This window comes from Hemitrygon akajei, chromosome 10 (genome assembly GCF_048418815.1).
Source record: "Hemitrygon akajei chromosome 10, sHemAka1.3, whole genome shotgun sequence".
NCBI classification, from domain to species: Eukaryota; Metazoa; Chordata; class Chondrichthyes; order Myliobatiformes; family Dasyatidae; genus Hemitrygon; species Hemitrygon akajei.
The window spans coordinates 71,592,481-71,618,481 of NC_133133.1; the positions used below are offsets into that span (position 1 = coordinate 71,592,481).

At 36.6% G+C, this 26,001-nt stretch overlaps 1 protein-coding gene across 8 annotated transcripts in view; it reads left to right on the plus strand.

The window, feature by feature from the left end:
- The window catches only part of LOC140734464 (leucine-rich repeat and calponin homology domain-containing protein 2-like), a 225,786-nt gene that overhangs the window by 37,994 nt on the left and 161,791 nt on the right, over nt 1-26,001 (plus strand). The window lies entirely within an intron of this gene.

Consider the following 26,001-nt stretch of genomic DNA (forward strand, 5'->3'; position numbering starts at 1 on the left):
AAATATACTCTCTCTCTCCTTTCTGCCACTAATTTCGTATTGGGTATAGTTTGCCATTCTTGCTTGAATATTTACTCTTTGAGACTTGGTTAAAGGCTTTGCAATAACTAACTTGAATTTGGTACCTCTTTTTAAAAAAAAAAATAAAGATGCAAATAAATGTATGCTTACTGCCCTTGTGCCTTTCCATATGAAATGTATACTCTTCCTTAATATTGATTTTGATAATTATTGCACAACTAGCATTAAGTTCATAGTCTATAATTACTTGGTTCACCTCTCCCTGTCTTTCCGAGCAATGGTAGAATATTAGCAATTCTCTGGCAGTGTGCCATAACCAAGAGGCACTGAAAATAATTATAGCTGAGAACCTCTGCCATTTCCTCCTTTATTTTAACAGCCTAGGATCTACATCATCTTAGCCTAATGAGTTATCCACTTTCACATTCATAAGTCAATTTTATCCAAAATCCATTTTATCGATTTTATCCATTCTGCATCCTAAAGATTGTGAGGAGCCCTTGGATGTGCATTGTGAGAGGGATATTTACAAAGTGAGTGGGGCCAATTGGGACGTTCTTTGCGCCAGCGATCGTGGAGTAATTAGGCTCTGGAATAAAATGTTAGGTTTAAGTGGCATGGCCCATTATTGGAACAGTGAGCTTGAGGCTATGGCTTGAGAGGTTTTGGTGAGAAAGGGTAGAGGCTTTTGTAGATTTTTGGGTTTCTTTCTTTCTTTCTTTCTTTCTTTCTTTCCTTCCTTCTTCCCTCCCTCCCTCCCTCCCTCCCTCCCTCAGTTTGAACAGTAGCAATCCCAGGCAGGATAGTGGATTGCTCCTCTTGTGGGAAGTAGGAAGGCAGAGAGATTTACAGTATCTCTGATGACTAGATCTGTAAGAAGTGCATCCAGCTGCAGCTGCTTACACATGGTTAGGGAACTGGAGCTGGATGAACTCTGGATCATTTGGAAGGCTGAGGGGTTGTGACAGGTGATACCGGTAGGTAGTTATGCCCAAACTGTGGATACAGATAATTAGGTTACTATCAGGAGGGAGAATGGGGATAAGCAGCCAGTGTGGGGTATCCCAGTGGCCATTCTCTCTCTCCCCCCCCCCCCCCCCCCATTGCTTTGAAAGAATTTGGACAACTGCACTGAAACTGTGCTCCACTAAATACAATGTTGGAAAGACAATTAATATTTTGACCTTTTTCCACAGTGCTGGATAGTGTTCAGAAATTTCTTTCTGTGACTAAGTCTTTATGATTTTTTTTTACCTTGGCTTCAGCTCAAAGTAATTCTGTAGCAAGATCAGTTCTTCCCCCATCCTTCGTGTTAATTCCTCATTAACAAGTTTTTCAGGAATGGATTTATCTGGAATTTGGATCAACAGAAGATCCTGAAATCTCTCTAACATGTCTTGGATGTTGCATACGTGAAGATCATCATCTGGTATTCTTTCTTTCTCCAACTCAGAGGCTTGGAAATTGGAAAAGGTCACGAAGGTCAATGTTGCACTTTCTTCGACAGAGACAGGGTGATGACTGATTTGACTGATAAGACTGAAGTTGAAGATTACTTTCATTAAACTTTGCAAATAATTCTGAGACCTAAGCAATGTCATGCCTAATATTGAGTTGAGTACTGAATGAAGTATTCAAGTCTTCAAAGAATTTTATCACAGTTTCAAAAAATACACAAGCTTCTTAGGCAGTTTCCTTTTGAATGCCATCTGACTTGTGCAACAACAAGCATTCAGACTGTTCATCATTCTCAATACAAAGCTCTCAAAATAGACAAGAATTGAGAGTATGGGACAATTTTATTTACTGCTGTGATAACAGTATTTAATAATTTATGCAGCCAATCACTTAAGTTTTTTTGCAATGAGATATTGTCTGTGAATTACACAATGAATAGTACGTATAATTCAGAGTTATACCGTAGATGTCGGATTATAAGCCGCTACTTTTTCCCCACATTTTGAACAGCTTTGAACACTGCGGCCTTTACTACGGTGCGGCTAATGCATGATTTTTTTTCATGCCGCCAAAAACATTTTGCCTCGTAACAGTAGACCAATAAAATTGATGAGTAGTTCACAGAGGTCCAATGAAATTGTACGATAAATCAAGCGCAGTTTCACAATTAAATTATTGTAAATCAGTCATTTGTACTCACCCTCATCAACATGGAAAACACTCGAAGAAAAGCATTGTGCTGCCTTTATGGCAGTTATTTAGTTTATAATATTTTCGCTTAGTAATTCATTTGTTAGTATTTTCTAGTTAAAGTTAGAAGTACTACATCCCGGGATACTATGACGTCACATCCGGTTTCGCCGCGTCTTGTGGGAAATACCGGTTTGCGATAAACGGGAAGGTGGGGGGGAGCGGCATTAGACCCGATCGAAAACGCTGCTTTTAAGTTAAAGGTGATCAATAACTTTTCCTGGTAGGCTGCAGTATATATTTTTTTTACCAGTCCTAAGAAGATATTGGAATGTTGTTCGTGCACTGTTCAGTAAAAAAGTATACGCAACGTAATTTGTGTGTTACCGATACGTATGTATATTTAAAAGTAGCCGTGTTAGAGGCACGGTTCGAAAAAAAGCATTTGCAATATGTATTTGTTTATGTTACCATACGGATTTAATTAAAAGTTAAAAAATCCTCACGTGTAGTATCTTTCTGTGTAAATATCTCATATTACAACGTGGGACACCTGCGACCTAAAATCCGGTGCGGCTTGTACAAGTACAAAATTGATTTTCTTTCTAAAATTAGAGCCAGCGGCTTTTAATCAGGTGCGCTCTGTAGTGCGAAATCTACGGTAATTGTAATTATAGTTCATGTAATTCAGACGATGTTACCTTGTGCGGTGATGAAATGTTTGCAGGTAAATTGCCAAGATCAGAGAACAACTCAATCCATATGTACATCTATTTTCAAGAAAGTAAAAATCCAATGATGGTCTCCTGTCATTGTTGGTACCCCATCTGTTGCACAAGCAAGAATGTAGATGAACAGAGTATCCTTTGGAAAAATTGCTCAACAACCCCTAATATTCATATCGGTTTCTAGTCCCCATGCAGATAACAATTATTAAACCGTGCTTCTATCTTTATGAAGTGAGCACAGTCAAGAAGCAAAGATTTGCCTCCTGGCAAAATTGACTCATTCAACTGCAGAGCAAATTCTTTTGTCCTAAGTATGTTCATAATGTGTTTTCTGCATTCTCAGACATTTACTCTATTTGTCTTAGAACAGAGTTGTTGCTGAGCTGAATCGATTTAGTTATTTGGTCTTGTGATTTGAGGAAAACCATACTCAGAATGTCCTTTACTGTTAGTAGAATCAGTTCTCAAATTCCACGGGGCTTTCCAGATTTAGCAATGAGCAAAGTAATATTGTATGAAGCACACAAACCGTCACTGTTTTGCTGTGAAGTGCTGGCAAGCATGTTTTGAAGTGTTTTCTGTTTCAGAAAGTTTTCACAAAGTGACTGAAAATAAGCCAAGTTCTGGTTTGCTTTATCAGAGAGTATTCTCTTCAAATATTCAAGGAGCATGGGCGGTTTCATTGCCTCAATTTGCGAAAAAAGCAACTCTCTGCCTGAAGGTTCATAAAGTGGGGCAGTGATATCTCAGGTGGGTTGTGGGCTAGAGAAATGTGGTCAAGGCCATTTGGAAGGGCAGATTCTGAACTTCAGTGGGTTAGCAAGAGATGAGGTGATCACATGAGGATTGTAATCAACTATGAGGCACTGAAAATCAAATATTTATAAGTAATCTATTTCTTCAATTAAGCCTGTAATCCCACAGCTGCCCCCTTTCTACTGACCCACTCCCACCCCAGAGGGCAATATTGCCTAATTTGGCAATATACGGATTAAGGGGGAAGAGGTGCTTGAAGTCGGCAAATTTATGGTGGATAAATTCTCAGGGCCTGATAAAATATTTCATTGGACCTTGTGGTTAGCTAGCTGGGAAATTATAGTCTGGAGAGCTTGATGTCATTAGTGGGTAAATTATTGGAAGGTATTCTAAGGGACAGGATACAAATATTTTCATGGTGTTTGATGCTGATGTTTTTGATTTGATGTTCCTCAGAAGTCAAGAATGAGGCACAAATCTTGTTGCTTATAAAGTACTAAGAGGACAAAGGGATTGGGAAAGTAGTGTAGCAAGAGAAGTCACCAGCGGGAAAGAATTGAAGGAAAGAGTGAAAGCTTTTCTACTGTTGTACCGGTTTTGTAAATTCATTGAATTTCCATAGTTAATGGATGTTGCATTCAAATTTTTGTAGACAATGGTTAACCAATCAGGTAGCTCCTTTCAAATTATGTGACACCCAGGAAACTTCCAGAATAATACAGAAGGACTGTAACCACTAGGAAACACACAGAACAATTGCATATACAGTTGTGAGACAAGTTTGTGAACCCTTTGTAATTACCTGCTTTTCTGCATTAATTACTCATAATATGTGGTCTGATCTCCATGTACGTCACTATTACATACCCCGTAACTGGGTGTCTAACCAGCAGAGAAAGAAGTATCCGTTGGAGTCTGGTGGTACTATTTCAAACAGTGTTTATTAGTAAAATACACAAATCAATATCAACAATGCAAATATATAGATAATACATGTTAGCAATACTAAACCTAAAAGATAATAATAATCAATAATAAACAAGCTCTATCAATGTCTAGGCATTGACACAAATTGTCATATGTGAATATAAAGTTCCGTTCTGTTCATTCGTGCTGAGGTAGATGTTGGTCGTTGTGTTGTAATTGTTGGAGAGAGAGAGAGAGAGAGAGCGAGCAAGCAGTAACGGCTACAGACAGGCAAACCTTCCTTTACGTTCTTGATCTGTCGATGTGTTGTGGCCATTCAGGTATGACCCCTCTGTCCTTTAGCTGGACCATTCTTCTGTGGTGGACTCGTCACCCAGGCAAGGGCGGACACACACACAAGCCCCCACCGGCCCTGCTATAACACTGTGAGTTAAATTGACCGATCCTTTGTTCTGTCTCCGATGCCCCACACCTTCACGTGAGTTCCAACACTCAAGCAGTGCTCACTAGTGTGTCTCCTGGTGTGTCTGAGGGGTGTCTCCCCAGACCTCACTTTTATCCCTACTCACAGGGTCTCAGGTGTCAATCAGTTTTGAATGGCTTTGTCCATCAAACCAGCCCACTCCAGCTGTCCACTGAGAAGTTTTAATGAACAGAATAGTATAAGGTAAACAATCCTCTCAGAAGCCATAAGTCTTTCAGAAGTCATAATATGGTGGATCAACAAGTCTCTCTCCCCATACTTTATCTCTCTCTTATCTGTAGCAGATGTTCCAATTCCAGCATGTTTTCCCTTACATCTCTCTCTCATTAGCAGCATAGCAACAGTAACGGTTTGTGATTCTCCCGGGGGGGGGGGGGGATATGGGCAACTCTGCACCCTTCTGCCCATCAGAGCTGTTCATCCTTCATAACAGTCACAATATTAGAAAAACACAATCTACCTAATCTAAAGGCATACAAACATTTGTACTTTTTATGTCTTTATTGAACACGTTGTTTAATCATTCACAGTCCATACTGGAAAAAGTATGTGAACTCCTGTATTTAATAAAGGGTAAAACCTCCTTTAGCAGCAATCACTTTCACCAAACATTTCCAGTAGCTGCTGATCAGACTTACACAATGGTAAATAGGAATGTTAGATCATTCTGCCATACAAAACTGTTTCAGTTCATCAATATTACTGGGAAACCTTGCACAGACAGCTTCTTCAGGTCATGCCAATGCACCTCCATTGGGTTAAGGTCTGGACTCTGACTTGGCCATTCCAAAACATGCATTTTCTTTTTAAACTTCTCTATTGTTGAATTACTCTTGTGTTTTAGATCATTGTCTAATTGCATCATCCAATTTGTGTTTAGCTTCAGATGACAGAGCACTACCCTGACATTTCCCTCCACTTATGTCTTGATACAATTTTGCAAACTATTGCAAACTGATAAGTCCTGAGGCAGCAAAGCCATCCCAAACCGTGATGCTGCTTCCAGGGATGAGATTTTGGTGTTCAGTGTAGGGTGCCCTTTTTCCTACAAACATAGTGATATACATTTCTGCTAAAAAGTTCAACTTTAGTCTCATCTGTCCAGAGAACATTGTCCCAGAGGCCTTTTGGAACATCCAGGTGGGGTGGTCTTTTACAAACTTGAGATGTGCAGCAATGTTTTTTTTATTTTGGCGAGTAGTAGCTTCCTCTGTGGTGTCCATCCATGAACACCATTCTTGTTCAGTGTTTTTCTTACAGTGGATACATGAGCAGAGACTTAAGCAGGTTCTAGAGATTTCTGCAGATCTTTTGCTGTTACCCTTGGGTTCTTTTCCATTCATTGATTGACTCCAAAAGGATTTTGTAGAAGGTTCACATATCTCTTTGAACCTCGACTGACTGTTTAAATTGTGTGCTCAGTATTGACAAGTACAACTGTTACTAGTGTGTTATTAGTTTGGGCAGATTGTGTTTGTCTGTTATAGTGACTGATATGAAAATCAGACCACATTTTAGGAGGAATTGTGCAGAAAACCAGGTAATTACAAAGGGTTCACAAACTCTTTTTTGCAACTTTACATAAAAATGCAAGCAAGTACAAGAAAATTAAACTGCAAAGAAAATAACAAGTATACAGTCTAATCCAACACTCCAACATTCTAAATCATGTGTTTAGAATCATAACATCTGAAAATTCAGTGGCAGAACTACTTGTATCAATTTTAAGTACAAAATAATCAAAAATTACTTGATCAATTATCAAGTGGTATTCATTGGATTATGTCATTGTTCTGTAACCCCCTCACTGGGGTTCAATAACTAACTCTTAACAGCCATATGACTCAGTGCTGAGAAGGCCATCTCTCATAAACAATATGTCCAGGGTCAGTATGATTTGGGGTTCAACCAAGCAGGAAAGTTGAGATGTTCCAATTAATGAAACCTCTATTTGAAAGAATGCTTTGTAAATACTGCCCATACACAATTATCCGTTGGTAAGAAATAACAGGTCATACACTGCATAAAATTCTAAAGAAATTATATTTACTAATTTCAGATTTATAGCATAGCAGTAGAAATCCTAACCAGGGCATTAGTTAGGTAGATTGTCTCTGATAGTAGGTTCAACATGAGTTTGAACTGCTCTATTAATGATTGCTGTTATACATACAGGTTTTTAAAAAAATGTAAACTATGATGAGCCATATCAGGACTATTTTTAAAATTTTTATTTATTAATTAAATTTTAAAGAGAATTACATAAAATGAATAGAATATTAGAATAGTGAAAAATTAGTATTGGCCCTCCCCCCTCCCCTTAACCCTCCCCCCCCCTTAGATCCCTATCTGAAAAACAGAAAAGAAAAAAAGAAAAAAGAAAGAAAGAAAAAAAAGATAGAAAGATTGCCTGGATATCGGAGGATCCCCACATGTTCCATGGAGTTCAAAATAACTTTAGTTTTTATCTTCCCCAAATAACTTATAATTTTATCTTCAAAGGACCAATATATTTAATCCTATCTTTTGTAGATGGGGTGCCAAATTTTCAAAAATATATCATATTCATTTCTTAAATTATAAGTATTTTTTTCAAGTGGAATGCAGCTATATATTTCATTATTCCAACGGTCCATAGTTAAGTATGAAACTGATTTCCAAGTAACTGGAATAGCTTTTTTGGCTACTGCCAATGCAATTTTTATAAATTTTTTTCTGATATTTATTCAATTTAGGTTTTGGTATTATCCCTTCAATATCACCTAATAAAAATAATATTGGGCTATGTGGGAGTTGTATTCCAATAATTTGTTCCAGTAAAAGTCTTAAATATATCCAGAAAGGTTGAATTTTAGAACAAGACCAAGTAGAATGTAAAAAGGTACCAATTTCTTGATTACATCGAAAACATTGGTCAGATAAATTTGAATTTAATCTATTTATTTTCTGTGGTGTTATATATAATTGATGTAAAAATTACCGTAGATGTCGGATTATAAGCCGCTACTTTTTTCCCACGCTTTGAACAGCTTTGAACACTGCGGACTTTACTACGGTGCGGCTAATGCATGGTTTTTTTTCATGCCGCCAAAAACATTTTGCCTCGTAACAGTAGACCAATAAAATTGATGAGTAGTTCACAGAGGTCCAATGAAATTGTACGATAAATCAAGTGCACTTTCACAATTAAATTATTGTAAATCAGTCATTTGTACTCACCCTCATCAACATGGAAAACACTCGAAGAAAAGCATTGTGCTGCCTTTATGGCAGTTATTTAGTTTATAATATTTTCGCTTAGTAATTCATTTGTTAGTATTTTCTAGTTGAATAAAGTATCTATCTATCTATTTGTTTTCTGTACATCCCGGGATACTATGACATCACATCCGGTTTCGCCGCGTCTTGTGGGAAATACCGGTTTGCGATAAACGGGAAGGTGGGGGGGAGCACATTAGCCGAGCACATTACCCGAGCGAAAACGCTGCTTTTAAGTTAAAGGCGATCAATAACTTTTCCTGGTAGGCTGCAGTATATATTTTTTTACGTCGTTAGGAGATATTGGAATGTTGTTCGTGCACTGTTCAGTAAAAAAGTATATGCAACGTAATTTGTGTGTTACCGATACATATGTATATTTAAAAGTAGCCGTGTTAGTGGCACGGTTCGAAAAAAAGCATTTGCAATATGTATTTGTTTATGTTACCATACGGATTTAATTAAAAGTTAAAAAATCCTCACGTGTAATATCTTTCTGTGTAAATATCTCATATTACAACGTGGGACACCTGTGGCCTAAAATCCGGTGCGGCTTGTACAAGTACAAAATTGATTTTCTTTCTAAAATTAGAGCCAGCGGCTTTTAATCAGGTGCGCTCTGTAGTGCGAAATCTACGGTATATTGTACTAATCTAAGTTGAACATTTATTGTAATTATCATACTATCAAGACATAGTCTTGACCAATTTTTTTCATCAATTTTAATATTCAAATCAGTTTCCCATTTTTGTCTTGATTTATGATTTCCTGGTTTAATTGTCTGTTTTTGAATCAAATTATACATACAAGATGTAAATTTTTTAATTTTTCCTTTTTGAATTAAGATTTCTACTTCATTAGGTTTTGGCATTAACATTGTTTGACCCAGTTTATCTCATAAATAGGCATTTAATTGAAAATAACAGAAAAGAGTGTTATTTGATATTTTATATTTATTTTTTAATTGATCAAACAACATTAATATACCTTCTTCAAAACAGTCACCTATATATCTGATCCCTTTTTGAAACCAGTTATGTAAAAGTTGATTATCCATTGTGAAAGGAATAAGCCTATTTTGAATTAAGGTTCCTTTTGCTAATAAGGATTTCTTTATTTCATCATCCATATTTACCTTATTCCATAAATCAATCAAGTGTCTTAATATAAGAGATTCTTTTCCCGTATCCATTTGGATTCCCATTTATATATAAAATATTCTGGTATATTTTCTCCTATCTTATCTAGTTCTATTCTAATCCGTGCTGGTTTTTCTTCATCAAAAAAAGATGCAATAAATCTAAGTTGATTTGCTTTGTAATAATTCTTAAAATTTGGAAGTTGTAACCCTCCTAAATCAAATTTACATGTCAATTTTTCCAACGATATTCTTGACATCTTTCCTTTCCAAAGAAACTTCCTCACACATTTATTCAATTCTTGAAAAAACTTCTGAGGCAGTTGTATTGGTAATGTTTAGAATGAATATTGTAATCTAGGAAATATATTCATTTTTACAGCATTAACTCTATCTATTAATGTTATTGGTAACATCATCCATTTATCAAGATCTTTTGTTTTTTTCAATAATGGCAAATAATTTAGTTTATATAAATTCTTTATATCATTATCGACTCTTATACCTAAATATTTTATACCATTTGTTGGCCATCTAAATTGAGTTACTAGTCGACATTGACTATAATCTCCTTTGGTAAGGGGTAAAATTTCACTTTTATCCCAGTTTACTTTATACCCTGATATTTTCCCATATTCTTCCAATCTAAAAGATAATTTTTGCAATGATTACAATGGGTTTGTTAAATAAATCAGAACATCAACAGCAAATAAATTAACCTTATGTACTTCTTGGTTAACTCTGAAGCCCACAATATCTGAGTCCGTTCTAATTATTTCAGCTAATAGTACTATCACCAATACAAATAGGGCAGGTGATAATGGGCAGCCTTGCCTAGTTGACCTTGTTAAGTGGAATGATGTTGAAATTTGACCATTTGTCACTACTTTAGCTTGAGGACTAATATTTAAGGTTTTAATCCATTTTATAAAAGATTTTCCTAACTCATATTTTTCCAATACCTTAAATAAAAAGTCCCATTCCAATCTATCAAATGCTTTTTCTGCATCCAAAGCAACGGCCACACTCATTTTCTCTCTTTTTTTTGTGCCAGATGAATTATGCTAAGTAACCGAGTTACATTATCCGTCAATTGTCTATTTTTAATAAAGCCTGTTTGATCCATATGTATTACTTTTGGTAAATATTTAGATATTCTATTAGATAAAATTTTTGCTGCTGTTTTATAATCTGTATTCAACAAAGAGATAGGCCTATATGATGTTGGTTTTAAAGGATCTCTATCTTTTTTGGCAATACTATTATGATCGCTGTCAAAAAAGATAGTGGGAGTTTATGCGTTCTTTCCACTTGATATATTAACTCCATAAAAGGAGGGATTAATAAATCTTTAAATTTTTTATAAAATTCAGGCAGAAAACCGTCTTCTCCAGGGGATTTATTACTCTGAAGTGATCCTAAAGCTTCTTCAACCTCTTTTAATATAAAGGGCATATCTAGTCCTTTCTGTTCTTCCAAATTTAATTTTGGAAGAGTTATTTGTGATTAAAAATGTGTATCTCAGCAATCTCATTTTGTGATTCTGATTGATATAATTCGGAGTAAAATTTTTTAAAAGTTTCATTAATTTCTAAAGGTTTATAAGTAATCTTATTTGCACTTGTTCTAATTGCATTTATTGTTTTGGAAGCCTGTTCTGTTTTCAACTGCCAAGCAAGAATCTTGTGTGATCTTTCACCTAATTCGTAATATCTCTGTTTAGTTCTCATAATTACTTTTTCTGTTCGATACGTCTGGAGTGTATTGTAATTTTTTATTGACAAGTTGTTTTTGTTTTTCTTCTGTCGTATATCTTTGGGATTCTTTTTTTAATTTTGTAATCTCTTTTTCTAATTGATCTATTTCTACCATATATTCCTTCTTAATTTTAGAAGTATAACTTATTATCTGACCCCTCAAATATGCTTTCATCGCTTCCCATAATACAAATTTATCCTCAACTGAATGTGAATTTGTATCCAAAAAAAATTTGATCTGTTTTTTTCATAAAATCACAAAAATCTTGACGTTTTAATAAAATTGAATTAAATCTCCATCTATAAATCAATTCCTCCTTAGCCTTCATTATCATTGTCATTATCAAGGGGGAATGATCTGACAGTATTCTTGCTTTATATTCCACACTTTTCACTCTATCCTGAATATTCTTTGATAATAGGAAAAAATCAATCCTTGAATAAGTTTTATGTCTATTTGAATAGAATGAATAATCTCTTTCTCTTGGATTAATTTTTCTCCATATATCAATTAGATTTAAGTCTTTCATTAATGATAAAGTTAATTTTATTACTTTTGATTTTGTAACCGCTTTAGTTGACCTATCTAGAACTGGGTCTAAACAAAAGTTAAAATCTCCACCTATTAATATTTTATCATGTGCGTCAGCCAAATTCAAAAAAACTTGTATGAATTTTGCATCATTTTCATTTAGTGCATAAATGTTCATAAGAGTCCATAATTCCGAAAAGATTTGACAATGTATAATCACATATCTCCCCACAGAATCAATGAGTACATTTTGTATTTTAATTGGTAAAGTTTTATTAACCAAAATTGCAACTCCCCTCGACTTTGAATTAAATGAAGCTGCAATAACACTTCCAACCCAATCTCTCTTTAATTTCTGATGTTCTGTCTCTGTTAAATGTGTTTCCTGCAAAAAAGCTATATCTCCTTTCATTTTCTTAATATATGTTAAAACTCTTTTTCTTTTCACAGGTCCATTAAGCCAATTAACATTAAAACTTTAAAAATTAAGTAAATTAGTCATTCATACTACCTTGGGGAATCTCTTTAAAATTCTCCATGTTGCTATGTGTCTCTCCCCAATCATCCAGGCAAAAAAAAGAAAAATAGAAAAAAGATAATTGATATAGAGAAAAAAAACAAAGTACCCCCCCACTAATGTTGTGAATAAAAAGAAACACAACATTACCCCCCTCCGTTTTACGGGTCATGGCAATCGCCATGATTGCGCATGTGAATCCCACAGCCATCGATCAGAAGCTCCTCCAGCTCCCCTGCAAAAAAAAGAGAAAAAATATATATATACAAGTGAAAAAGAAAAAAAAGTTAATGTCAATTATTTTCTTTTTTCTTGTTCCCCTTCTATCATATAGTTAAAGTATATTTGTGTTCTTCTACTCATAAATGTCCATCAAATCCAATCCCTATCTCAATCTTCATCTTTGATCCATTTCATTTCTATAATTCTTTACTGCATCTCGTGAATATTAGGGAGTTCTTGTACGAATTTCTCCGCTTTCTGATGATCAGTAAAAAATCTTCTTTCTTCATCATCCAGAAAAATTATCAATGTTGCTGGGTAACTCTATATAAATTTATAACCCTTTTCCCATAAGGATTTTTTCACTGAATTAAATTCCTTCCACCTCTTCAAAGGGTCGTAACTTATGTCAGGATAAAAAAGGACTCTTTTCCCTTCTATCATCAATGGCCTATTTCTCTTTCTGGCACCCTGAGCAGCTGCCTTCAAGATCTTTTCTTTATCTTGATATCTTAACCATTTTATCAAGATTGATCGTGGATTTTGACCTTGTTGAGATTTTGGTCTTAAAGCTCTGTGAGCCCTTTCAATTTCAATTAGCTGACTTCCCTCTTCCATTTCCAACGTTTCCGGAATCCATTTTTGAAAGAATTTTATTGAATCTTCTCCCTCCATACCTTCTTTAAGACCAACAATTTTAATGTTGTTTCGTCTTCTAAAATTTTCAAGCACATCTACTTTTTCCAACAACCGTTTTCTTTCTGATGTCCAGGCAAGAATATTATGTTCCATCTTATCCATTCTTTCAGTGTTGTCTCCCATTTTTTCTTCCAACTTTTAAACTTTCTTGTTCATCTTCTTTTGTTTTTCCACCATGTTATCAAGCGTAATCTTCACATTTCTAATATCTGTTTTTATTACTTTTAATTCATGCATTATTTGTATCAGGACTTCTCTTACGTCTCCGGAAAATTTTCCACCTTTAATTTCCTCCTGTTCTTCTTCTTCGTCTGTTTCTTCATCTGTGTTTTCCAGAGAATCTGATTCTATTTCCGATTCACTTTCATTTTCACTTCCAGTCGCAGTTGGAACTTGTAGTTCTGTTTGCACCTGTTTGTGCATACTCGTTTCTTCACGCATGTGCCGTTCTCGTTGTTTCTTCTTAGAGACCGTCAATATTGCCGCAGCTTCCTGCCCTGCACCATCGGAGGGGGCATGTACTTCGCCGGGAGGTGATCTACCGGTAACTTGAGTACGAGGCTCCGCCAAGACGGCCGGGCCTTCTTCCCCGCCGACGCGTGCTGTCTTCAAAGCAGTAGTTCTCTTTTGTTTCTGTTTAGGAGACATATCCAAAGATAATCCTGAGTTGTTTATAAGTAGTTTCTAGAAGGCATTAATGAACTCTTCTTCACTTAAACTTTGTTTTATTACTTTTTACGGGAGAGCTGGAATCCCACGTCTCAATCCTACGTCATCACGTGACGTCCTCCCATATCAGGACTCTTACTAATATTCTGGTGGCCCAATCAGTGGCAAGAGCAGAGTGCAGCAAGGAGGTTTCTCACAGGTTGGTAATGCTTGCGTAAAAGTACAGAAGGAACAGGCAGGGCGGCCATTGTTGGGAGTAGGCCAGTAGTAATAGTAGGAGTGTCAAGCTTTGGCTCGAGGCGTTGGCTCTGGGTAAATTTCTGTTAATGTTCCTCTTTTTTTCCTCTCTTACTGTACCTAGTGTAGTAAATGGCTGTTGTGTGTTCTACATGCTAGGGATCTACACCTGTCTGAAGTGCATCCAGCTGCAGCTTCTTGACAACAGTGTTAGGGATGTGGAGCAGCAGCTGGATGACCTTCAACTTGTATGGGAGAGTTAGGGGATACAGGGAAGTAGTCACCCCTAACATGCAGGTGGCAAATAGCTAGGTGATTGTCAGGAGAAATTGAACTGAAAATAGGCAGATAATGTAGAGTACCCTGTGGTCGTTCCCCTCAATAATAAGTATACTGTTTTGGATACTATTTTGGGGATAATCTCCCAGGGGAATGCTACAAATACTAGGTTACTGGCACTGGGCATGGGTCTATGGTGCAGATGGGAAAGAGGGAGAAGAGGGGAGCAGTAGTGATAGGAGACTCAATAGTCAGAGGAACAGGCAGGAGATTCTGTGGACATGAATGGGACACCTGAATGGTCTGTTGCCTCCCAGGTGCCAGGGTCAGGGATGTCCCGGATCGTCTCCACAGTCTTTTGGAGGGGTGGGGGGGGGGGGGGTGGAGAGAGCAGCCATATGTTTTGGTACATATTGGTATCAGTGCCAAAGGAAGGAAGAGAAAATAGGTCTTGAAGAGAGAATTTAGAGCTAGGCAGAAAGCTGAGAAGCAGGACCTCCAGGGTAGTAACTTCTGGATTGCTGCCTGTGCCACGTGCTCTTGAGTGTTGAAACAGGATAATTTTGAGATCAATGCGTGGCTGAGAAGATGGTGCAGGAGGCAGAGCTTCAGGTTTTGGATCATTGGGATCTCTCCTGGGCAAGGTATGAGCTGTACAAAAGTGATGGGTTACACCTGAACTCAAGGGAGACCAATATTCTCATGAGCTGGTTGTTAGAGCTGTTGGGGAAGGTTTAAACTAATTTGGCAAACGATAGGAACCAGAGTGAAGGGACTCAGGACAGGATGGATGCTTTTTTTAAAAAAAAGCGTGCAGTCAGACTGTCGGGAAGGGTAGGCAGATGATAGGACAGTATTGAAGCCAGCAGGGTGATTATCTGTGTTTTAGGGATGCAGAATCAAAAAGGGTAGCAAATGCAATACCCAGTATTATATCTCAATGCACAAAGTATAAGAAATAAGGTGAAAGATCTCATAGCACTATTACAGATTGTCAGCTATGTTGTGGCCATCATTGAATCGTGGCTGAAGGATGGTTGTAGTTGGGAGCTGAATGTCCAAGGTTACACGTTGTATCGGAGGGATAGAAAAGTAGGCAAAGGGGGGTGGCATGGGTCTGCTGGTAAAGAATGGCATCAAATCAGTAGAAAGATGTGTCATGGGATCAGAAGATGTTGAATCCTTGTGGGTTGAGTTAGGAACTGCAAGGGTAAAATGACTCTGATGACAGTTATATACAGTAGCTGAGATGTGGACCACAGATTACAATGGGAAATAGAAAAGACATGTCAAAAAGGCAATGTTGTGATAGTCATGGGAGATTTCAACATGCAGGTTGGTTTGATAATGTATCTCGATAGTGAGTTTGTTGAATGTCAACAAGATGGCTTTTTTGAGCAGTTTGTCATTGAATGTACGAGGGGTTCAGCTATACTGGAGCTATACCGGGAGGTGATTAGGAAGCTTAAGGTAAAAGAATCCTTAGGCAGTGATCACAATATGATTGAGGTCAACTTGAAATTTAATAGGGAGAAAATAAAGTCCAACATAGCTGTATTTCAGTGGAGTAAAGGAAACTATGCGTGTGGCCTCATCTTGACGGTAGAGAAGGCCATGGACAGACATGTTGGAGTGGGAGTGGTCTGTGGAATTGAAGTATGTGGCCACAGGGAGATCCCGCCACTGCTGGAGGACCAAGCGCCGGTGTTCAGCGAAACGGTCTCCCAGTCTGCGGCGGGTCTCCCCAATGTATAAATGGTCACATCGGGAGCACCGGATACAGTATATCACCCCAGTTGACTCGCAGGTGAGGTGGTGCCTTACCTGAAAGGACTGTCTGGGGCCTGGGATGGTGGTGAGGGAAGAAGTGTGGGGGCAAGTGTAGCACTTCTTCCGTTTGCAGGGATGAGTGCCCGGAGGGAGGTCCATGGGGAGGGATGGGGGGATGAATGGACAAGAGAGTCACGTAGGGAGCAATCCCTGTGGAAAGCCGAGAGTGGGGGGGAGGGGAAGATGTGGTTGGTGGTGGGATCACGTGTAGGAGGTGGCGGAAGTTACGGACGATTATGCGTTGGATCTGTAGGCTGGTAGGGTGATAGGTGAGGACCAGGGGGACTCTATCCCTGGTGGGCTGGCGGGGGGATGGGGTGAGGGCAGAGGTGCGTGAAATACGGGAGACGCGATGGAGGGCAGAGTTGATAGTGGACGAAGGGAAGCCCCTTTCTTTAAAAAAGGAAGACATCTCCTTTGTCCTAGAATGAAAGGCCTCATCCTGAGAGCAGATGCGGCAGAGGCAAGGAATTGAGAGAAAGGGATAGCATTTTTGCAGGAGACAGGGTGGGAGGAGGAATAGTCTAGGTAGCTGTGGGAGTTAGTAGGTTTGTAGTAGACGTTGGTGGATAGGGTGTCTCCAGAAATAGAAACAGAAAGATCTAGAAAGGGGAGTGAGGTGTCGGAAATAGACCAGGTGAATTTGAAGGCGGGGTGAAAGTTGGAGGCGAGGTTAATGAAGTCGACGAGCTCAGCATGCGTGCAGGAAGCAGCACCGAAGCAGTCGTCAATATAACGCAAGAAAAGAGGAGGACAGATAAGACGAGGCCACACACAGGTCGATGGAGCAATGCTTTATCTCCCGCCTAGGTAGCCTCCTTCCTGCCGGCATGAACATCCAACTCACTGACCTCCGTTGATACCCCTGCCCCCCACCCTTACCCCCATCCCTATCTATTATTTTAGTCTGGTTCTCTTTCTCTCTCTTTTTCTCCCCTCACTATAATCTCTCCCCCCCAGCCATACCTTTCTTTCTCTTTTATTTCCCATAATTCTCCACCTTCCCCCTAGCCCATTTTCCTCCAGCCTATCACCTCCCAGCTCTCTACTTTATCCCTCCCCCCACTTCTTATCCCCCCTCGACCATCCCATGTTACTTCACTCCTGATGAAGGGTTTCGGCCCGAAACGTCGTCACTACCTCCTCCCATAGATGCTGTCTGGCCTGCTGAGTTCTGCCAGCATTTCGTGTTTTTTTTATTTGTTTCCAGCATCTGCAGATTCACTCGTGTTGCCAATTATGCATCTGCATAGCTAGCTGTTTCTGGAGGCTATGAGATCCAGCCTTTCATGTAGGACCTTGTCAAATGCCTTGCTGACGTTGATATAGAAAACATCCACTGCCCTGCCCTCATCATTGTTCTTGGATGTCTCTTCAAATAACTAACAGATTTGTGAGACACTAACCTACAAAGCCATGCTGACAGTCCTTACTTGGAGCTTGTACGTCGAGCTGCTAATAGATCCTGTCCATCAGAATCTCTCCAGTAACAAGCTCCATAGTTTGTAACACACACAAAATACTGGAGGAACTTGGCATGCCAGGTAGCATCTATGGCAAAGAGTATAGTCTATGTTTCGGGCCAAGACCCTTCCTCAGGACAATAGCTTGCAGTTCACTGGCTTGATTTTGATGTCTTTCTTAAATAATGACACAATATTTGCCTCCTTCCAGAAACTTCACCAGTGGCTGCAGGTGATGCAAATATCTTTGCAAGGGCCTTTTTTGCTACAGACAATGTCTGAGGGTTGTGCACTTCCCATTGGATCTTAAAACAAATATTTATTTCCTGACATTTAACAAATTTTCTGTACCCTTTTTCTTTGCTCCTGTCATTGGTTTTATCCAGTTGTTTTGAAATAAAGCCTATTTAGCAGATGAAACTACAAGTGCACAACAACACCCCGCCACAACCCCAAAGCTGGTTACACCATCAAATACGTAAATTTCAATTTCAATTAATCAACTTTGCATTTGAATCCATGTTGGCCTTTAATACTTGTCCAATATCGTTACTTTTGTCATTTTATAAAATTTTTCCACACTGTAGTTTATTATTGTACTTTTTTCTCTGTGGGGTGTATAACATTCACATTTTCCCAGAACGTGAGTGCAATCTCTGTTCCTGGGTTGCAAATGCCTGAATTATGGAGACATTGTACAAATGAATAAGCTCCCTTAATGTTATTAAATGCTAATACGCATGGGTTTGTTCCTTTGACTGACAGAACTAATTTCCTCTCCACATAGTTTTTTTTCTTAAGAATCTCATGTACTTTAATGCCATTTATTATAATATTGTGGAGCTGTAGTTAATAAATCAAGGGATTTTTGTGACTTGCGGTAGAAGTCTATTTACAGGTGTCTATAAAAACAGAACCAGACCCAGGCCATTATCTATGGAAGGCCTGTCCTCACATATTTCAATGATTTTTGCCACTGCTGCTCTTTCCATGCCGAACAATCTGGGATGAATCCAATGCAAACTTTTTTTTTAAGTACTTTTAAGTCTTTTAACTGTGTTCCTCCAGAATTTTGTGTGTGTTGCTTGGATTTCCAGTATCTACAGATTTTCTCTTGTTCGTGAAATCTACTATTCGTAAAGTAAATGCTGCAGATACTAGCAATCCAAAATTTTTAAAAAAGTGTCCACAGAGAGAGTTGATGCTTAAGCTTGATCACTTTTCTACAGTTCTCAATTATGTCTTCCAAGGTCCTCTTGGCATCTATTTTCATGCAAGTTCACATTTAGTACCAAGCCTATGCCGTCTGTCTGCATGAATGGATCATTTTGATCTCTGACTTGCCTGGTCTCTCCTTCCATCATCTATTTGCTATTCACATATCAAAAAATTATGTTCTATTTTTGACCATACTTTTTATTTCCTTTTTTACTTCCCATCTGAATTTTCTGCGAACAGTCTCTTCTCTTTTGTATTATCAACCTGACGTTGTGGTACTGTAGATTTTGCAAAACATCCTGTTCACATATTCTGTATCACACTCATTCTGGTTTCCATACTTATCCCTTGCATTGCTCCAGAAGTTTCTAACATGTGCTCACTTTTATTTTTTTATTTTAATCTGTGAAGTTCTGTTATTAACTACCTTGCTTTTCTCCATTGTTCAAAAGTTTAAATGGACCAAGCATAGCAGCACTTTTGTACTCAACATAATCATATCAGCACTTTTGCAGCCATACCCATATCAGATTTTATGGTTCTCGCTTGTGCTGTTGGAGAAGGTGCAACACGTGTCCCTCCCTTCTCACACCTAGGTCCCCAAAATACACTACCCAGCTGAAATGCTAATTATTTGCATTATTTTCAGTATTGCTGTGTTTATTGCCCATAATCAAAATTATGCTACACGGAAAAATGAATTTCCTATCACACGTTCTGTATCACTTCCACTCTGATTACCCTACTTGTCCCTTACATTGCATATATTGCTCCAGAACATGTGATAATGTGTCTCCGCTGTTTTCCCGCCTCATCCCATCCCATTTTCCTTTAACCTTGTGGCACCATTTCCACACCTCTTTCCCTATCCAACCCTCACTACATTCCCTTAATGCAGGGATTCCCAACCCTTTTTATGCCATGGACCCCTGCCATTAACCCAGGGGTCCATTGGCCCCAGGTTGGGAATCCCTGCTTGGAGGGTCATGAAAGTCCTGGGTAGAGACTCAGGAATGCCATCGCACTCAGATGGAGAAGGATTCTTCATTGCTGTTTCCGTAACAGTTTTGTTTTACCTGTCAGGGTTGATGGCCTTGAACTGAACTCTTGAACTCAGGATTTCAGTTCAGGGCCATCAACCCTGGCTGGTAAAACAAAACTGTAATGGAAACAGCAATGAACACTGCTTCTCCATCTGAATGCAAAAGTGACCCTACCAGGAGCCAAAGCATAAAGACCTCACTTAACCCAATGTAGCTCTTCAGGTCTTTGAGACATGCAAGCCTCCGAAACACAATAAGGTTTTGGTGCTCTTGGAGGTAGTCAAAAACATCAACTATTTATTCCTCTTCATGGTTACTGTCTTTTTTTAATAATTTTTTTTATTGAATTTTCAAATAGTTACAAAAGGGAAAAAAAATGATCAACTCTTCCCCCCTCCCCTTAACCCCTCCCCCTAACATATCCCTGTAGAAAGAGAAAAAAAGAGAAGAAAAAAGAAAGAAAGAGTGCCTGGATAGCAGAAGATCCCCACATGCTCCACGAAGTTCATAATAGTTTTAGTATATATATTTATTTATTTCCCAAAATAACCAATAATTCTATCTTTGGAGCACCTATATATTTAATCCTATCTTTTGTAAATAAGGGCGCCAAATTTTCAGAAATATTTCATATTTATCTCTTAAATTATAAGTAATTTTTTCAAGTGGAATGCAGCTGAAAATTTCATTCATCCAACGATCTATACATAAGTATGAATCTGATTTCCAAGTAACTGCAATACCCTTTTTGGCTACTGCCAATGCAATTTTTATGAATTCTTTCTGATATTTATTCAGTTTGGATTTCGGTTTTATCCCTTCAATATTGCCTAGTAAAAATAATGTTGGATTATGTGGAAGTTGTGTTCCAATAATTTGTTCCAATAAAACTCTTAAATTTGTCCAAAAAGGTTGAATTTTAAAAACAAGACCAAGTAAAGTGTAAAAAAGTACCAATTTCTTGATTACATCGGAAACATTGATCAGATAAATTTCGGTTTAATTTATTTTTTGTGGTGTAATATATAATTGATGTAAAAAATTATATTGCACGAATCTTAACCAGACATTTGTTGTATTTGTCATACTGTCAAGACATAGTCTTGACCAACTTGTTTCTTCAATTTTAATATTCAAATCACTTTCCCATTTTTGTCTTGACTTATGAATTCGTTGTTTAATTGCCTGTTTTTGAATCAAACTATACATACAAGAAATAATTTTTAAAATTTTTCCTTTTTGAATTAAAGTTTTTATTTCATTAGGTTTTGGCAATAACATTGTTTGACACAATTTATCTCTTAAATAAGCTCTTAATTGGAAATAACGAAAAAGTGTTGTTTGATATTTTGTATTTATTCTTTAATTGATCAAGTGACATTAATATACCTCCTTCAAAACAATCTCCTATATATCTAATCCCTTTTTGAAACCAATTGTATAAAAGTTGGTTATCCATTGTAAAAGGAATAAGTTTATTTTGAATTAAAGGTCTCTTTGCTAATAAAGATTTCTTTATCTCATCATCAACATTGATCTTATCCCATAAATCAATCAAATGTTTTAATATAGGAGATACTTTCTTTTCCCGTATCCATTTAGATTCCCACTTATATATAAAATCTTCTGGTATATTTTCTCCTATTTTATCTAATTCTATTCTAATCCATGCCGGTTTATCTTCATCAAAAAAAGATGCAATACATCTAAGTTGATTTGTTTTATAATAATTCTTAAAGTTTGGAAGTTGTAACCCTCCTAGGTCAAATTTCCATGTTAATTTTTCCAACGATATTCTTGACATCTTGCCTTTCCAAAGGAACTTCCTCACACATTTATTTAACTCTTGAAAAAACTGCTGCGGTAATTGTATTGGTAGTGTTTGGAATAAATATTGTAATCTAGGGAATATATTCATTTTTACAGCATTTACTCTGCCTGCTAATGTTATTGGTAATATAATCCATTTATTAAGTCCTTCTTGAATTTTTTTCAATAATGGTAAATAATTTAATTTATATAAATTCTTTATATCATTATCAACTCTTATACCTAAATATTTTATACCACTTATCGGCCATCTAAGTTGAGTTATTAGTCGACATTGACTATAATCTCCTTTAGTAAGGGTTAGAATTTCACTTTTATCCCAATTTATTTTGTAGCCTGATATTTTCCCATATTCTTCCAATCTAGAAGATAATTTACGCAGCGAATACAATGGGTTTGTTAAATAAAGCAAAACATCGTCAGCAAATAAACTAATCTTATATTCCTCCTGGTTAACTCTGAAACCCATAATATCTGGGTCCGTTCTAATTAATTCAGCTAATGGTTCTATCGCCAACACAAATAAAGCAGGTGATAATGGACAACCTTGACTAGTTGACCTTGTTAACTGAAATGATGTTGAAATTTGACCATTTGTCACTACTTTAGCTTTGGGATTAGTATTTAAGGTTTTAATCCATTTTATAAAAGATACTCTTAATCCATATTTTTCTAATACCTTAAATAAAAAAATCCCATTCCAATCTATCAAATACCTTTTCTGCATCTAAGGCAACTGTCACACTCATTTCCTCCCTCTTTTGTGCCAAATGAATTATGCTAAGTAACCGAGTTACATTATCTGCCGATTGTCTATTTTTGATAAATCCTGTTTGATCCATATGTACTATTTTTGGTAAGTATTTAGATAATCTATTAGATAAAATTTTTGCCATTATTTTATAGTCGGTATTCAACAAAGAAATTGATGTTGGCGTTAAAAGATCTCTATCTTTTTTTTGCAATACTATTAAAATAGCTGTCGAAAAAGATTCTGGAAGTTTATGCATTCTTTCCGCTTGGTATATTAACTCCATAAAAGGAGTAATTAGTAAATCTTTAAATTTTTTATAAAATTCGGGCGGAAAACCATCCTCTCCTGGGGATTTATTACTCTGAAGTGATCCTAAAGCTTCTTCAACCTCTTTTAATGTAAAAGGCATATCTAATCCCTTCTGTTCTTCCAAATTCAATTTTGGAAGAGTTATTTGTGATAAAAACCTTTCTATCTTGACATTATCATTTTGTGATTCTGATTGATACAATTCAGAATAAAAATTCTTAAAAGTTTCATTAATTTCTAAATGTTTATAAGTAATTTTATTTACACTTGTTCTAATTGCATTTATCGTTTTGGAAATCTGGTCTGTTTTTAACTGCCAAGCAAGAATTTTGTGTGATCTTTCACCTAGTTCATAATATCTCTGTTTAGTTCTCATAATTGCTTTTTCTGTTAATATGTCTGAAGTGTATTATATTGTAACTTCTTGTTAACAAGTTGTCTTTGTTTCTCTTCTGTCATATATCTTTGAGATTCTTTTTCTAATTTTGTAATCTCTTTTTCCAATTGATCTATTTCTACCATATATTCCTTCTTAATTTTAGAAGTATGACTTATTATCTGGCCTCTCAAATATGCCTTCATTGCTTCCCATACTATAAATTTATCATCAACAATGTAAATTTGTATCTAAAAAAAATCTGCTTTTTCATGAAATCACAAAAATCTTGACGTTTTAATAATATTGAATTAAATCTCCAACTGTAAATCGATTCCTCTTTATCCATCATTATCATTGTCATTGTCAAGGGGAAATGATCTGACAATATTCTTGCTTTATGTTCCATATTTTTCACTCTGTCTTGAATATTCGTTGATAATAGGAAAAAATCTATCCTTGAACAAGTTTTATGTCTATTTGAATAAAATGAGTAATCTCTTTCTTTTGGAATAATTCTTCTCCATATATCAATCAAATTTAAATCTTTCATCAATGATAAAGTTAATTTTGCTACTTTTGATTTTGTAACAACCTTTGTTGATCTATCTAAAACTGGGTCTAGACAAAAATTAAAATCTCCACATTAATATTTTGTCATGTGCGTCAGCCAAATTCAAAAAGGCCTCTTGTATAAATTTTATATTATTTTCATTTGGTGCATAAATATTCATAAGAGTCCATAGTTTTGAAAAAAATTGACAATGTATAATTACATATCTCCCCGCAGAATCAATTAATACATTTTGTATTTTAATTGGTAAAGTTTTATTAACCAAAATTGCAACTCCCCTCGCCTTTGAATTAAATGAAGCTGCAATAACATTTCTGACCCAATCTCTCTTTAATTTCTGATGTTCTATTTCTGTTAAGTGTGTTTCTTGTAAAAAAAAAAGCTATATCTATTTTCATTTTCTTAATGTATGTTAAAATTCTTTTTCTTTTCACTGGTCCATTAAGCCCATTAACATTAAAACTTAAAAAATTCAGTAAATTAGTCATTATTTTTAACAGGGTTACTCCAGTCTATAGCAATACCTAACTTTTCAACTTTCGTAGTACCTTGGGGAATCTTTTTAAAATTCTCCGTGTTGCTATGTGTCTCTCTTTCCCCCCCCCCCCCCCCCCCCCGATTGTCCAGGCAAAGAAAGAAAGATTAAAGAGAAATAGATTATAAAGAAAAAAATAACAAAATACCCCCCTACTAATGTTGTGAATAAAAATAAACACAACATTACCCCCCCTCCGTTGTACGGGTCATGGCAATTGCCATGATTACACATGTGAATCCCATAGCAATCGATCCGAAGTTCCCCTAGCTCCCCCGTAACATAAAAAAGTATATACAAGAGAAGAAAAAATAATATCACTACTCTCTATGAATATTTCTCAAATTTTTACCTTTCTCCCCCATATCATATAATTAAGAATATATTTAAATATTATTCTGTCCTTAAACATCCATCAACTCCATTCACTGTCCCTGTCTTCATCTTTAATCCATTTCACTTTTAAATCTTTGGCTGTGGTTAGCGAATATTTAGGACTTCTTGTGCAAATTCTTCCACATCCCGATAATCAGTAAAAGATCTTCCTTTTCCGTCATCCAAAAAAATTATCAGGGTTGCCGGGTGGTGCAATATAAATTTATAACCCTTTTTCCCATAAAACTTTTTTCGCTAGGTTAAATTCCTTCTTTCTCTTCAAAAGGTCATAACTTATATCAGGATAGAAAAGAACTGTTTTCCCTTCGATCATCAGTGGCCCGTTTCTCTTTCTGTCACGTTGGGCAGCCGCCTTCAGGATCTTTTTATCTTGATATCTTAAGCATTTTATCAAGATTGATTGTGGGTTTTGATCAACTTGAGGCCTTGATCTTAAGGCTCTGTGAGCCCTTTCAATTTCAATTATCTGGGTTCCTTCTTCCATTTCCAAAATTTCCGGAATCTATTATTGAAAAAAATTTATTAGATCCTCTCCCTCTATACCTTCTTTAAGTCCAACAATCTTAATATTATTTCATCTGCTAAAATTTTCAAGTACATCCACTTTTTCCAACAACCGTTTTTTTTCTGATGTCCAGGCAGAAATATTATCTTCCATTTTATTCACTCTATCAATGGTGTCTACCATTGTTTCTTCCAAGTTTTGAATTTTCTTGTCCATTTTGTCCTGCCTTTTCATCATTTTATCAAACATAATCTTCAAATTTTTAATTTTTTTTTATTACTTTTAATGCTTTTAATTCATGCATTATTTGCACTAAAGATTTTTTTATGTCTCCAATATTTACCTCCAACCTCCTCCTGTTGCTCTTCTTTATTTGTCTCTTCATCTTCGTCTGATTTATCCAGAGAATCTGATTCCACCTCATATTCACTTTCACTTTCAGTTCCGATCATAGCTGGAATTTGTAGTTCGGGTTGCTCGTGTTTGCGCATGCCCCTTCCTTCACGCATGCGCAATTCCTGTTGCTCTTTTTTTTTGGAGACGGTTGATGTTGCCGCAATTTCCTGTTCTGTATCGCCGGAGGTAAAATGCACTTGAGCCCGAGGCTCTTTGATGGTGGCCGGCCTTGATTCTTTTCCAACTTGTGTTGTCTTCAAAGTCGTAGTTTTCTTATGCTTCTGTTTAGGAGACATATTTTAAGACAATCCTGAGTAGTTTATAAGTAATTTTAAAAAAATATTTACTAACTTTTCTTCACTTAAACATTATTTTACTGGTTTTTACGGGAGAGCTGGAT